Consider the following 10,333-nt stretch of genomic DNA (forward strand, 5'->3'; position numbering starts at 1 on the left):
ATGAAATAACTTGAAGAAGAAACAAACTGCAAAAAAGTTTATTTATTAACGATGTAATAATAAATATGTAATTTTATAAAACACCCTAATTCTGGAAGGAAAAAAGTATTCTTTTTAAACTGATTACAAAAACAATCCTGGAAAGTGAAAGAAATAGTTATTCAAATGATTGTATCTGAAATCTTGGGTGTAAGCTGTTTCCTTCATCTGTTTCCTCCACCAACAATAAAAAAAAAAAAAAAGAGGTTTGTACTATATAGAGTCATCAGGGTTGCAGTAGTGACCTAACAGGAAGCTGGGCTATTCCCAACTGCCAGTGATCTCAAACAGACTCTGAGGCTCCCTCTTTGCTCCAACGGACAGCAGCGTCTTTAGGCTGGATAATAGTCAAATTCTTACCTCCCTCTTTCACTGCTAGTAAGATCAGATTGCATTTCTTTCAGTATTTTTAAATCCCCAGTTTCTTGATCTGTTTCTAAAAGAAGAAGTAGAGAAGACAAATCATCTCTTCAATACCTGGAAGGAAAAAGAAAATTACCTCAACTCCGTTTTGAAAAAACCACTCCAAGAACTTTCATCAGAGATTTTACTTGTGAGTACATGGCGATATACTGTCTAGCCCATGAGAAATAACTTCAATTTCCTTTTCTTGGGGGAAAAGCAGGGTGCTGAGAGACAAAGAACTGATAGGGGAGGATCACTGTTTATTTGCCTAAAATGAAAATCAACCCTTCCCTGTAAACAAAGTAAACTCAAACTGCAATGAAAATGAGTTCTCAGCATTTTGCATTTAATTGTTAAGCAAATTTATGTGCTATGTTTATGACTTTAAACCGTGAACATTTTTGTGACTAATTGGTGTATGTAACTGTTTTATAATTTGAAGATTACAGGAGAATTCATTACTAATTGTGCTTGGTTAATTGGAAGTTTTTGAAAGTTTGGTTTACCTTTCCATTTTATTTCATAACATATAATAAGAAGACTGTCACTCTTCTGTGTAAAGAATCTTCCGTCAATACCATTAGTTAATGACATTTAAAATGATGTGTAAATATTCAAATAATTATAATCTAAATTGAATACTTTATGCCAGCATTAACTAATCCCTCTAAGGAAATATTTTACAAGTCTCCAAAGACTAAAGTTTATATTCTAAGATGACTAACTGAGAATACTTACGAACAAGTCTATGTTGTGCAATTTTGTAAATTAAAACAATAGATAACGTGTCTACATGATGTACTGTTATGTTATGTTGGATATAAAATGTTTGCTTCTATTAAGACAGGAAAGCATGTAATGCAGCACTAAACCACAGAAATATAATGAGACAAACTATTATTTAACTATAAAAAAGCACTCTTTAGTATAAAATAATTGCCAAATATAAGGGCCAAGAGTACTACCATGTGGGAGAGGAGAAAAGATAAGCAACAGCCACACTGTGACTCAGTGCCCTGGAAATTAGTCACAAAATGACTTTGTATAACGTGAGATAATATGAATACAAAGGGCAAAACTCAAGCAGGAAACATACTGCACATAGAGTCATATTTCTTGTGTAAAAGCATAATATTTACATGAAAGGGAGAAGGTGTGACAATTTTGAGAGATATTGCAAAAGTTTTGAACATGACAAAATCTTCATAACACATTTTAAAAATTATTTTAAATGTGTCGTTCTAGTGCATGACTATTTGAACATATAGTATCCATATCTCATCTAATCCTTAAACTAAAGAGGGAATAGTCCCTGAAATTTATTTGAGTATGAAATGTTAGTTTATGGCCTCTAGCTTAATAAAAGTATATAAACTATAAATAGGGATAAACAAAGATTGAAAAACATTAATGTAAATACAGATAACTAAGACAAAGTAAAATTTTTAAAATAAGAGTAAAGCTTTAAAATACTTTTTTTTACTGATTTGAGTAGTTATATTGGAAAACCATGTTTTTCTATTTCAGATGATCACAGAATCTTGTTAGAAAGTTTTAATGACATACATACTACTATTTGATTCCTATTTCTATTATGTATACTGAATTGGACAAGTTTTTGTTTGTTTTGTTTTGTTTGTTTGTTTTTAAGGTATAGTCTGATATCTTTCATTTTACCTCCAATGACTAAATCACATTCCTTTTGGAAATGTGGTTCCTGTTCAAATAGAGTATGCCACCAACTGGTATTTGATGGTCTGATTGATTGACCATATATCATTTGCTTGTTGATTGTACAACTAGTTTGACTAAAATCTGCCATAAAAACTTATTGTTAAATTAAATAATAGCACATAAAATGAGAATGTATTTTGTAATAAACTCAAATTTTCAAAATATTAATTCTCTTAAAAAGTAATTTTCTAATCTTATTGTAAAGACTTACTTTAATGCCAGAATGCCTATCCATGTAACCAAATAGTAAATATGCTATCAATTCCTTAGGAATGGTTGGTTGATTAAATTCAGTGTCACAAAATTAGATATATTTCAATTGATATCTCTACCTAATACAAGAAAAAAATTCAAAGTAAACATCCTTGAAACATATAATAAGGAAGAGACAATATAAAAAGTGAAAAAAATTACTCAGACTAGGATTTTCAAAAAAATCTTATTTTTCGGTATAAATTAATTAAATTGAACTATAATATAAATTAAAATGGGCTAATTATATCATCAATGTATTTTACTATGTGGACATGATCTAAGAATTGTGCTATAATACAACTCATCTATTCTCAATAAAGGCCTTCTACAATCAGCCTTACTTTTTGTCTACCATCTACAGCAATTAACTCATTTGAGGAATTAAATTTGGCTGGTTGCCTTTTTAAAACACAAAAATATTTTCATGCATTAGTGTCAAAGGTAGATTCTGCTATCTTTTGTAGAAATGTAGCAGCACTATAATTCTTTCTGATTGCTGCAATGTGCATTTGGAGAAATTTGAATTCAATAGACATGTGTTTCTGGTTATCAAATCTCACCAAAATTAGGGAAGGGTTCAAGTATTTCCAGCAAGTTTTCTTCATACTAGACCATCTCTCCTGGCTCTCTGAGATCCCCACTGACTGCTTTCTAAGTGTTATGTATCAATTCCAGGGGCCCAGTCTTCCCATTACCCTCTGCCCCTGTCTTCGCTTCTCCAAGGGTCAGGTGCCAAGTAAAATCATAGCCTGAGATTCAACTACCAGCAACTACCAGTTGCTGAGAGCAACTTCATCACCTCTACTTTTCTTCTTCCTCAAACCAACAATAACAAAAAGTATGGACCCGTGTCAAATCCACTGTTTTCTTTTCTCTTTAAGCCTCCCTTGGGATATTATGTCCTTTCTTAGTTGGAACAATGAGTTGTTAAAATGATTTCAAAAACAAAAGAATGTAAGGACACCATGACCCATAATAGAAGTCCCAATGCTGCAATACTACTTTCCCAATTGTTCCATCTGATGGACCACAGGTCTCTGTGTAGACTTAGAATTATTGCAAGGAATTCCCCAATCAACATGTGAGTAAAAATTATTATATGTTATTGATTAGGACATAATAAAGCTATTTCAGCATCAGAAATGCGAAAGCATTCATCAGTACGACACTGATAAAATGTAAATACTGTTTTTATTACCAAGCATGACATGCCTTTGACACCCTGGAACTAGAGCCATCACCATGCTCCTGGCAAGCTAGTCTATCTCTCCTCCTCTTCTTGATCCTTATCTATTCCTGTTCAGTCCTTGAATTCTATGATAATTCATCTATAAGCATCACTTGCTTCCTCATTCCCCATTTCCCAAGGCTTAAAAACAGAGTAAATCTCAGAAACAGGTAAGTCTCCAGAATAATGGTATTTATTATTAATAATTTGGTAATATTTAAAGTCCACTTAGGAAGCTTCAAAGGTTAATTTTCATCTCAGAAAATGAATCACAATAGTTATATTAAAATTTAATACAACTTTTCTCTAGCTTTCTGAACACATGGAAAATACTTTAAATTTTTACTATTTTTGTCTGCTAATTCTGGTTTTGATGTCATTTAGACTTTTCTCATTATGAGTTATATTCTACTATTGAGTACCTAGTAATTTTGATGTGGTTGCCTAATATTATGAATTTTACCTTATCGGGTATTGTATTTGTTGTATTTCTATAAATATCCTTGAGCTCTTTTCTGGGATGTAAATTACTTGAAAACAGTTTTATATTTGGTAGTTTTGCAATTAAACTTTGTTAGGTAAGACCAGAGAATTGTTTATACTATGGTTAATGTTTTCCTACTACTGAGGCAAACAACTGAGTATTATACTCAATGCTTCATAAATTGAGAGCTTTGCAACTTGGGAACAAAAAATATTCCCTGCTTTACATATGTGGGCCCCTCTAACCCTTTTAGGTGGTGCTTCACCCAGTCTTTAGACTTTTATGAATGCACAGACCAATATTCAGCTGAAGATTAGAAGTCCCCCTGAAGATCCCTGGATCTCCCTTTCTGTATAACTCTGTCTTCTCTGATGCTTGGTCCTGTATACCCTAACTACCACCTGAGACTCTTGTCTAAACTCATAGAAACTAAACAGTCTCTTCAATCAGTCTGCTGGAACAATGTACAAATGTGGGGCTAAACACTTGTTTCTTGTCTCTATGAAGTCACTTCTCTCCACTGACCAATATAATTTCTTATACTTTTTCTTTCTTTTTTTTTCTTTTAGTTATTTCAGGTAGGTAGAAAAATCCAATCCCTGTTAATACATGGCGGTTAGAAGTAGAAGAGCTTTTAAAATTTTATTTTCATAACATCTTAAAAAACAAAAGATGGATATAAATTCAAAAAATTTAAGGGCAACGAGCCTGTAAATTTAGTTTGCCTAAATAAGATAAACATACATTTATTGTTTATTGTAGCCCAGGAGCTATGTTATATGAGTACATATGTGTTTATACAACAAAGAACATAAGATCACTATTTCTAAAAAAATAGTTATTTCATCTTAAATAAGAATTTTATTGGTTCATTATGTTTTCTGATAAGAGCAGCTATTCAGGAAGCTAATATCTCACTCTCTTCTATATTTTAGATGCCAAATGAGCTCCACATGCTTAAAACCAATCAAGTAGTCACTTATTCAACAGGCACTTCTCACTTCCCAAACTATGAGTGCTCATTGTTATTTACCTAGATCGTAGAGCTGTTATCAGAAATTAATTGCTTTTCCTAATAGTTTCCTATCACAATTTCTTGTAATTAATTTTTCTCCTCTGCTTCCTGGCTACTTTCATATAAAGAAAGCTGAGTAAAGTGAATACAAAGTAAAACCTTCTCTTGTTGTGAAAGGAAAGCTTCAGGTGCTTCCTACTCAATTTTTTAAATGACTTGAGGCAAACAGATAATCCCAAATCAACGACAAACATAGTAGGCATAATTTATATTTATATTAGCATTGGAATTTGGTTTTGTAACTACGTGACATTATTCCAGATCTTATACATCTCCTTTGAGTTACGTGATTTTAATCTCATAATAGCAAAGCTATTTAGCCAATGAAGAAAGGAAATCAGTACACATTAAAGAAATGATCTGGTGCTAATGTGGGTTTTCAAAAAAATTAAGATAAGCATTTTTTAAAGAAATATCCAGGCATTCCTGTTAGTGTCAATAATTTTAATCTAATTCTAGATTTCCCAGAGTTAACTTTTTTTAGTATATTTTTCTCTTAAGGAACTGCTGAAGAATGTGTCCAATGAGGAAAAATGTTTAATCAGGGGGACTTTGGACTATCCTCATTTCCCTCATTTCCCATAACAAGAGGGATCTGTTTCTCTATATGTGGTCAGTTATGGATAAAACTCTTTTCAAGACTTTTTCCTTTTTAAAGTTTGCAAATATTAATAAGAGCCCTCAAAAAAGCAAAAAGTTTCTGAGGTGCCAATATTTGCCATATCACTATTCTGTCAATATTACTCTCCCCACCACCACTTATCGGCATTGGATATTATCATCTAGTATAGAGATAAGGGAGATCCAAATGACCATTTGACTTCCACAATAGGTGCTGGAAGCCTCTTCTATAAAAGACATGGGGAGACCATAGATGATCTCCCAGAATGTAAGTGAAAAACTATCTCTCCAAGTATATACTTGCACTTGAGAAGGGAGATCATACCTTTTTTTCCAGATCTCTCAGAATCTTACACACCATCATGAAAGATGTATTTGAGACCTACTTTAATATCCAAGGATAACAGTATATATAACTAGAATCAAAAACAGTATCAATTAATGATATATCTGAAGAAGTCAACATAAATATTTTAAAAACAGATAAAGCTTGACCTAGGGAGGAAGTTGAGACATTGGGCATTAAGATATTCTATGGATAAAGAAATCTCCAATAAAGAATAAGACTTTATCTTTTTGAAAGCTAAGGAAGAGATTAAACCATTTTAAGATCTCTTTCAGTTTTATCATTATACTTGAATAAGCAGATTCAATTTTAATACCTTTAAGCTGAGCATTAACTATGTACTTTTTGTATATTAATCCTTCAAAAGATATGAAAAGTGTACCATGTGATAAATTGTAATCATTTATAAATTAACCTAGTAATGAGGATTTGATGTAACTTACAAAAAATCAAATATTTGATCACCATTCCCAGAAAATTGTAATTGAATGTGTTATGCAGGGCATTAAACAAGAAAACCTTATCTAATTTCTGATTATATGATTATGTGTTGGGTAAGATTTTGATAGGAAAGAGATGAATGGCAATTTAAACTAAGTGGTCTTTATAAAAATGTAAAATAATGAGCATTAAGTATGTGAAACGAAGAGAAAAAATTAACTATTTATTGAATTCTGTGAATAATGTGGCACCAATTTCCTGTCATTCTCAGGACCCATAGTTCTCAACTTTCATGGCTTTTTTTGTTGTTGTTTGAATGAAAGTGGCTTAAGATCAACTTCCTAATGGCTCCTGGGGGACCATGACTCAGCTGTCAGGGCTCTTCGTTCCTTTAGAGTGATTCAGAGTTTATCACGATGTCATCTGGGCAGATGGTTGTAGTCACCAACAGCTGTAGTTCCTCTCTCGAACCAAACTCAGACCCCTCCCAGATACTTGTCATTAGAAGCAGTCATGAATTCTTAGCTTTTTCACACTAAGGGTTATTTTTACTATCAGAAATACTCTCCTTAATAGAAGTGAAAATATTGACTATTTATTTGTCATGTTTATTGTACTTAAAGATAAAAAGTTTAGCTAATATTTGAAACTATTATATTTTTTCTAATCAGAAAGTTTTCTACTTCATCAAAAATCTGAAACCAAAAGGTTCTAGAAATCCAGTCTCCGGTATAATGAGTATAGATCTTGCCATCTTTTTTCCCTAAATATAATATAGTAACATTTTTGTGAGAAATTTCCATACATGGGCTAATATTTGGATCTCCTTTTGTCATACAACAAGTTGAGATCATCAGAAGCAGGAAGTCGAGAAGTCTCCAATACATTTGTCTAGGCAGAGATAAAATCTGATGGAAACAAGCCTTCAGCGGACATGAAGAAACTGACTTGATATTTTTAGCTACCGATCCTTAAAATTTTTAAAAAGGCAGAATCAACCTGAATTCCAGAACCTGTGAGGAAAGTCTCAACTGTCGTTCCATGTCTTTGCAAACTGTCCTTCCATGTCTTCCATCTCCCACAAGATGTCCCATTCATCACGAATTAAGAGATTGATTTTAATTAAAAATTAAATCTTTTACCAAGAGATACATAATACATAGGTACCTAGACACATAATTAGAGGAGCAACTCTTCAGGAAATAGATATTTTGGGCCTCAAATGCCATTTGCTTATCTAACTCAATAATGGGCATCTAGAAGAGCAAATACTAAAAGCAGGTAAAATAGTCAAAAGTAGCCACAGGGCTCTCTATCTCTCCATATCATTCTCATTTTTAATATGTTATACTAGAGAAATACACATTTAATGTATTATTCTTTTTTTCTCCTCTCATACCAAAATTCATTGATTTAACTTGCATTCATTTTTTATTCCATTTCCTTTCATTTGGAGCTACTAGGTTTCACAGTTATGCAGAATTGTATTCTTGAAAACCACCATTTGGTTCAGATATGTAATAACTTTATTTGTTTTTTTCCCCTCTTAAGGAAATGCCAATAACATAACATAAAGAGCTTTGCTCTTAAACAAATTGATATGCATGGAAATTAGAGTAATTATGATGAAAAAAGGTGAATTCACTCAAAGAAAACAATGTGATCTTTTTCTGAAAAAAAAAAAAAAATCTTCCAGATTTAACTATAAAGCCCAGACAAAATAATTCCATTCATTTTTAGAGAGTTTCAGTAGTTACGGACAACTATACGTAGAACAGGTACAATAAAATATTCTTCATTACTATAAAAAAGAAACACTGGCATTATTTCTTGTAATATGTGTTTTTTTTTTCATTTTGTTCATTGTATTTTATGTGTTTTTATTTCATTTTGTTCATTGTATTTTTCGTAGTGAAGATCTATAGTAGATCACATTCTCTTCATATTTCAATTGCAATTTTTAAGAAATGTGTTTACATGTTTACATTTACCTTGTTCTTCACTTTCTAATGATCTCTTTATACCTGTCTCCCTTCCCCTTATTGCCTCTCAGTTTTATTTCTCCACTCTCAGGGCTCACACTCCTCTCTTAATTGGCAACAAATATTAATATTCCCTGTTATTATGTAGGAGAACATTATTTTTACCTATCAAAAATATGAGCACCAAAAATAATTTTGTTTTAATTAAGTTTCTTAACTTTGGCTCAAAACATTAAATATAAATTTGTTTTCATTAATTTTCTTTTTATTTTCTGTTTAATTAAGTTTAAATAGGTTTCTTAACTTTGCCTCAAACGTTAAACATTTCCTAGTTATGGTTTAATGAAATGCTAATTTCTAGAGATTGTAAGTAATCTGAAATTTGCTTTAGGTGATAAAAATGAAAATATTTGTGAGAACTGTGTGTCGTTCTGAAGCTTGCAGTTGCCCTTTCCTAGACTGGTCCCAATTCCTATGTCTGAGTTAAAACCCTGCCAACATACAAATGTGAGACTCGGGGCGGGGGGAAATCAATTTCTCAGCTCCAGTTTTCTTAATTAAAAAACCTAGATATTTCAGACACTTATTTCTATGATTGCTTTTAGCTCTAGCATGATGTAAATGTGTGTCCTTGCCTCCATTTTGGTTTTAAAAATATTTAAATAAATAGTTTGCATATGCTATATGCTATTTGGTTGTAATATAAAAATATACATTCTTTTTGCCTGTATTGCTATTTCCTCTCCATAGGACTTTGTTTTGTTAATACTATGAATAACAAAAATACTAGCTCTATACAGTAAACAGTTTTATTCTTAGAAGAGACTTCCTTCCTTTATAAAACCATGTACAATTACTTTTGTATTTCTTTTTTCTTTCTTTCTTTCTTTTTTTTTTTTTTTTTAAACAGGGTCTCTCTCTGTCACCAAGGCTGGAGTGGAGTGGCTCGATTTTGGCTCCCTGCAACCTCCACCTCCCTGGTTCGAGCAATTCTCCTACCTCAACCTCGGAGGAGCTGAGATTACAGGCGCATACCACAACAGGCTTATTTTTGTATTTTTAGTAGAGACGGGGTTTTGCCATGTTGGCCAGGCTGGTCTCAAACTCCTGACCTCAGGTGATCTGCCTGCCTTGGCCTCCCAAAGGATTACAGATGTAAGCCACCGCACCTGGCCAATAGAAACAATTATTTTTTCTTATCAGTGAAATTGCGACAATCTAAAATGTAGAAAGCATTGTGATTTGATTCACGAACTGACTGAAGTTAAGTAATTCTATAGAAAATTATGACTTCCTGTTAAAAAGAGCCAAATCCAAAAATGTGGTACATACACATCATGGAATATTATGCAGCCTTCAAAAATGATGAGTTTGTGTCCTTTGTAGGGTCATGGATGAACCTGGAAACCATCATTCTCAGCAAACTGACACAAGAGCAGAAAATCAAACGCCACACATTCTCACTCATAGGCAGGTGTTGAAGAATGAGAACACATGGACACAGGGATGGGAGCATTACACACTGGGGTCTGTTGGGGGGAAATGGGGGAGGGACGAGGGGGTGGGGAGGTGGGGAGAGATAGCATGGGGAGAAATGCCAGATATAGGTGAAGAGGAGGAAGGCAGCAAATCACACTGCCATGTGTGTCCCTATGCAACAATCTTGCATGTTCTTCACATGTACCCCAAAACCTAAAATGCAATTAAAAAAAAAAAAAAAAGC

At 32.8% G+C, this 10,333-nt stretch overlaps 1 protein-coding gene across 6 annotated transcripts in view; it reads left to right on the top strand.

The window, feature by feature from the left end:
* The first annotated feature begins 291 nt into the window (after positions 1-291).
* TFPI (tissue factor pathway inhibitor) overlaps positions 292-10,333 on the top strand; it is an 82,563-nt gene continuing 72,521 nt past the window's right edge. For 3 of the 6 annotated variants that reach the window (XM_032292710.1, XM_032292714.1, XM_032292708.1), the window contains exon 1: positions 292-592. The gene's annotated coding sequence lies outside the window, so the exon portion shown is untranslated. Of the gene's footprint in view, positions 593-3,314; positions 3,515-10,333 lie in introns of all 6 variants that reach the window. The other 3 variants (XM_032292711.1, XM_032292713.1, XM_032292715.1) reach the window with 2 other exon arrangements.

The sequence above is a fragment of the Sapajus apella genome, unplaced genomic scaffold (assembly GCF_009761245.1).
Source record: "Sapajus apella isolate SASKATOON/1434 unplaced genomic scaffold, GSC_monkey_1.0 scaffold28, whole genome shotgun sequence".
In the NCBI taxonomy this organism is placed as follows: Eukaryota; Metazoa; Chordata; class Mammalia; order Primates; family Cebidae; genus Sapajus; species Sapajus apella.